Source organism: Oncorhynchus keta, chromosome 10 (genome assembly GCF_023373465.1).
Source record: "Oncorhynchus keta strain PuntledgeMale-10-30-2019 chromosome 10, Oket_V2, whole genome shotgun sequence".
NCBI lineage: Eukaryota > Metazoa > Chordata > Actinopteri > Salmoniformes > Salmonidae > Oncorhynchus > Oncorhynchus keta.
In genome coordinates, this window is record NC_068430.1 from 76742445 (window position 1) to 76748444 (window position 6000).

Below are 6000 nucleotides of genomic sequence, written 5' to 3' on the forward strand. Positions count from 1 at the left end.
GAAATAAATCATTCTCTCTACTATTATTCTGACATTTCACATTCTTTAAAAAAAGTAGTGATCCTAACTGACCTAAGGCAGGGAATTTTAACTAGGATTTAAATCAGGAATTGTGAAAAAGTGAGTTTAAATGTATTTGGCTAAGGTGTCTGTAAACTTCAGACTTCAACTGTATGGAATAGGATTATTATTTTTTTGTACCTTTATTTAACGAGGAAAGTCAGTTAAGAACAAATTCTTATGTACAATGACGGCCTACCCCGGCCTCCCAAAACCCGGACGACGCTGCACCACCCTATGGGACTCCCGATCACGTCCGGGTGTGATACAGCCCGGGATCAAACCAGGGTCTGCAGTGACGCCTCTAGCACTGAGATACAGTGCCTTAGACTGCTGTGCCACTCGAGACCCCACCCCCCCTTTGGAACGCAGACATATACTCCGGGAAATAAACTGTGAGTTTGTTTACAACCTCAGATTCAAACAAATAAATGAACAAAGATAATACAATATCTACTGTACCAGGAATAGAACGACATTGATTTTAACCCTGAATCTGGATCCTGTCGGTTTTCCAAATCTCCTAAATTCTCTTAGGTCATCAAGGGGAAGTAGAATGAGAATGGCCGTTTTACTGCAGGCTCTGTTCCAATCTGGCCCTCCTACCGTCACGGTCACCTAATCATCCCCAGCTTCCAATTGGCTCATTTCTCCCCTCTCCTATCCCCTGTAACTATTACCCAGGTCGTTTCTGTAAATTAGAAAGTGTTTACAGTCAACTTGACTATAAATAAATCAAGAATAAAGAGATAGCCTGGACATAACAGCCCAGCTGTGACCAAAATAACACACCACCTCTACCGAACTGGTCTGGTGTAGTGTAGGATGATAACACCACCTCTACCGAACTGGTCTAGTGTAGTGTGGGATGATAACACCACCTCTATCTAACTGGTCTAGTGTAGTGTGGGATGATAACACCACCTCTACCGAACTGGTCTAGTGTAGTGTGGGATGATAACACCACCTCTATCTAACTGGTCTAGTGTAGTGTGGGATGATAACACCACCTCTACCGAACTGGTCTAGTGTAGTGTGGGATGATAACACCACCTCTATCTAACTGGTCTAGTGTAGTGTGGGATGATAACACCACCTCTACCGAACTGGTCTAGTGTAGTGTGGGATGATAACACCACCTCTATCTAACTGGTCTGGTGTAGTGTGGGATGATAACACCACCTCTATCTAACTGGTCTGGTGTAGTGTGGGATGATAACACCACCTCTACCGAACTGGTCTGGTGTAGTGTGGGATGATAACACCACCTCTACCAAACTGGTCTAGTGTAGTGTGGGATGATAACACCACTTCTATCTAACTGGTCTGGTGTAGTGTGGGATGATAACACCACCTCTACCGAACTGGTCTGGTGTAGTGTGGGATGATAACACCACCTCTACCGAACTGGTCTGGTGTAGTGTGGGATGATAACACCACCTCTATCTAGCTGGTCTAGTGTAGCGTGGGATGATAACACCACCTCTATCTAACTGGTGTAGTGTGGGATGATAACACCACCTCTATCTAACTGGTCTAGTGGGGGATGATAACACCACCTCTATCTAACTGGTCTGGTGTAGTGTGGGATGATAACACCACCTCTATCTAACTGGTCTGGTGTAGTGTGGGATGATAACACCACCTCTATCTAACTGGTCTAGTGTAGTGTGGGATGATAACACCACCTCTATCTAACTGGTCTGGTGTAGTGTGGGATGATAACACCACCTCTATCTAACTGGTCTAGTGGGGGATGATAACACCACCTCTATCTAACTGGTCTGGTGTAGTGTGGGATGATAACACCACCTCTATCTAACTGGTCTAGTGTAGTGTGGGATGATAACACCACCTCTATCTAACTGGTGTAGTGGGGGATGATAACACCACCTGTACCGAACTGGTCTGGTGTAGTGTGGGATGATAACACCACCTCTACCGAACTGGTCTGGTGTAGTGTGGGATGATAACACCACCTCTATCTAACTGGTCTAGTGTAGTGGGGGATGATAACACCACCTCTACCGAACTGGTCTGGTGTAGTGTGGGATGATAACACCACCTCTATCTAACTGGTCTAGTGTAGGATGACAGCACCACCTCTATCGAGCTGGTCTGTTGTGGGATGATAACACCACCTCTATCTAACTGGTCTGGTGTGGGATGATAACACCACCTCTACCGAACTGGTCTGGTGTAGTGTGGGATGATAACACCACCTCTATCTAACTGGTCTAGTGTAGTGTGGGATGATAACACCACCTCTATCTTACTGGTCTAGTGTAGTGTGGGATGATAACACCAACTCTGTCTAACTGGTCTAGTGTAGTGTGGGATGATAACACCACCTCTATCTAACTGGTCTAGTGTAGTGTGGGATGATAACACCACCTCTATCTAACTGGTCTAGTGGGGGATGATAACACCACCTCTATCAAACTGGTCTAGTGGGGGGATGATAACACCACCTCTATCTTACTGGTCTAGTGTAGTGTGGGATGATAACACCAACTCTGTCTAACTGGTCTAGTGTAGTGTGGGATGATAACACCACCTCTATCTAACTGGTCTAGTGTAGTGTGGGATGATAACACCACCTCTATCTAACTGGTCTAGTGGGGGATGATAACACCACCTCTATCAAACTGGTCTAGTGGGGGATGATAACACCACCTCTATCTAACTGGTCTAGTGGGGGATGATAACACCACCTCTATCTAACTGGTCTAGTGGGGGATGATAACACCACCTCTACCTAACTGTTCTAGTGTAGTGTGGGATGATAACACCACCTCTATCTAACTGGTCTAGTGTAGTGGGGGATGATAACACCACCTCTATCAAACTGGTCTAGTGTAGTGGGGGATGATAACACCACCTCTATCGAACTGGTCTAGTGTAGTGTGGGGTGATAACACCACCTCTATCTAACTGGTCTAGTGGGGGATTATAACACCACCTCTATCAAACTGGTCTAGTTGGGGATGATAACACCACCTCTACCTAACTGGTCTAGTGGGGGATGATAACACCACCTCTATCTAACTGGTCTAGTGTAGTGGGGGATGATAACACCACCTCTATCTAACTGGTCTAGTGTAGTGTGGGATGATAACACCACCTCTATCTAACTGGTCTAGTGGGGGATGATAACACCACCTCTATCTAACTGGTCTAGTGGGGGATGATAACACCACCTCTATCTAACTGGTCTAGTGGGGGATGATAACACCACCTCTATCTAACTGGTCTAGTGGGGGATGATAACACCACCTCTACCTAACTGGTCTAGTGTAGTGGGGGATGATAACACCACCTCTATCTAACTGGTCTAGTGGGGGATGATAACACCACCTCTATCTAACTGGTCTAGTGTAGTGTGGGATGATAACACCACCTCTATCTAACTGGTCTAGTGTAGTGGGGGATGATAACACCACCTCTATCTAACTGGTCTAGTGGGGGATGATAACACCACCTCTATCAAACTGGTCTAGTGTAGTGGGGGATGATAACACCACCTCTAACCAAACTGGTCTAGTGGGGGATGATAACACCACCTCTACCTAACTGGTCTAGTGTAGTGTGGGATGATAACACCACCTCAACCTAACTGGTCTGGTGTAGTGGGAGATGATAACACCACCTCTACCTAACTGGTCTAGTGTAGTGTGGGATGATAACACCACCTCTATCTAACTGGTCTAGTGTGGTGTGTGATGATAACACCACCTCTATCTAACTGGTCTAGTGTAGTGTGGGATGATAACACCACCTCTATCTAACTGGTCTAGTGGGGGATGATAACACCACCTCTACCTAACTGGTCTAGTGTAGTGTGGGATGATAACACCACCTCTATCTAACTGGTCTAGTGTAGTGTGGGATGATAACACCACCTCTATCTAACTGGTCTAGTGTAGTGTGGGATGATAACACCACCTCTATCTAACTGGTCTAGTGGGGGATGATAACACCACCTCTATCTAACTGGTCTAGTGGGGGATGATAACACCACCTCTATCTAACTGGTCTAGTGTGGGATGATAACACCACCTCTATCTAACTGGTCTAGTGGGGGATGATAACACCACCTCTATCTAACTGGTCTGGTGTAGTGGGGGGATGATAACACCACCTCTACCTAACTGGTCTGGTGTAGTGGGGGGGATGATAACACTACCTCTACCTAACTGGTCTAGTGGGGGATGATAACACCACCTCTATCTAACTGGTCTAGTGTAGTGTGGGATGATAACACCACCTCTATCTAACTGGTCTAGTGGGGGATGATAACACCACCTCTATCTAACTGGTCTAGTGGGGGATGATAACACCACCTCTACCTAACTGGTCTAGTGTAGTGGGGGATGATAACACCACCTCTACCTAACTGGTCTAGTGTGGGATGATAACACCACCTCTATCTAACTGGTCTAGTGGAGGATGATAACACCACCTCTACCTAACTGGTCTAGTGGGGGATGATAACACCACCTCTATCTAACTGGTCTAGTGTAGTGGGGGATGATAACACCACCTCTATCTAACTGGTCTAGTGTAGTGTGGGATGATAACACCACCTCTATCTAACTGGTCTAGTGGGGGATGATAACACCACCTCTATCTAACTGGTCTAGTGGGGGATGATAACACCACCTCTACCTAACTGGTCTAGTGTAGTGGGGGATGATAACACCACCTCTATCTAACTGGTCTAGTGTAGTGTGGGATGATAACACCACCTCTATCTAACTGGTCTAGTGTAGTGTGGGATGATAACACCACCTCTATCTAACTGGTCTAGTGTAGTGTGGGATGATAACACCACCTCTATCTAACTGGTCTAGTGTAGTGGGGGATGATAACACCACCTCTATCTAACTGGTCTAGTGTAGTGTGGGATGATAACACCACCTCTATCTAACTGGTCTAGTGTAGTGTGGGATGATAACACCACCTCTATCTAACTGGTCTAGTGTAGTGGGGGATGATAACACCACCTCTATCTAACTGGTCTAGTGTAGTGTGGGATGATAACACCACCTCTATCTAACTGGTCTAGTGGGGGATGATAACACCACCTCTATCAAACTGGTCTAGTTGGGGATGATAACACCACCTCTAACCAAACTGGTCTAGTGGGGGATGATAACACCACCTCTACCTAACTGGTCTAGTGTAGTGTGGGATGATAACACCACCTCAACCTAACTGGTCTGGTGTAGTGGGAGATGATAACACCACCTCTACCTAACTGGTCTAGTGTAGTGTGGGATGATAACACCACCTCTATCTAACTGGTCTAGTGTAGTGTGGGATGATAACACCACCTCTATCTAACTGGTCTAGTGTAGTGTGGGATGATAACACCACCTCTATCTAACTGGTCTAGTGGGGGATGATAACACCACCTCTACCTAACTGGTCTAGTGTAGTGTGGGATGATAACACCACCTCTATCTAACTGGTCTAGTGTAGTGTGGGATGATAACACCACCTCTATCTAACTGGTCTAGTGTAGTGTGGGATGATAACACCACCTCTATCTAACTGGTCTAGTGGGGGATGATAACACCACCTCTATCTAACTGGTCTAGTGGGGGATGATAACACCACCTCTATCTAACTGGTCTGGTGTAGTGGGGGGATGATAACACCACCTCTACCTAACTGGTCTGGTGTAGTGGGGGGGATGATAACACTACCTCTACCTAACTGGTCTAGTGGGGGATGATAACACCACCTCTATCTAACTGGTCTAGTGTAGTGTGGGATGATAACACCACCTCTACCTAACTGGTCTAGTGTAGTGGGGGATGATAACACCACCTCTACCTAACTGGTCTAGTGTGGGATGATAACACCACCTCTATCTAACTGGTCTAGTGGGGGATGATAACACCACCTCTACCTAACTGGTCTAGTGGGGGATGA

At 46.2% G+C, this 6000-nt stretch overlaps 1 long non-coding RNA gene across 16 annotated transcripts in view; it reads right to left on the bottom strand.

Moving 5' to 3' along the window:
* Nucleotides 1-849: 849 nt before the first annotated feature.
* The window catches only part of LOC127932398 (uncharacterized), an 8406-nt gene continuing 3255 nt past the window's right edge, over nt 850-6000 (bottom strand). Inside the window, exons 4-10 of one of the 16 annotated variants that reach the window (XR_008145127.1) lie at nt 5902-6000; nt 4328-5688; nt 3796-4157; nt 3023-3752; nt 1243-2492; nt 1028-1113; nt 850-984 (exon numbers count right to left, since the gene is read on the bottom strand). The exon at nt 5902-6000 is cut by the window's right edge and continues 95 nt beyond it. This is a non-coding gene — a long non-coding RNA (uncharacterized LOC127932398). Of the gene's footprint in view, nt 2493-2617; nt 2813-2837; nt 2899-3022; nt 3753-3795; nt 4158-4327; nt 5689-5901 lie in introns of those variants that run through there. The other 15 variants (XR_008145141.1, XR_008145139.1, XR_008145135.1 and 12 more) reach the window with 15 other exon arrangements.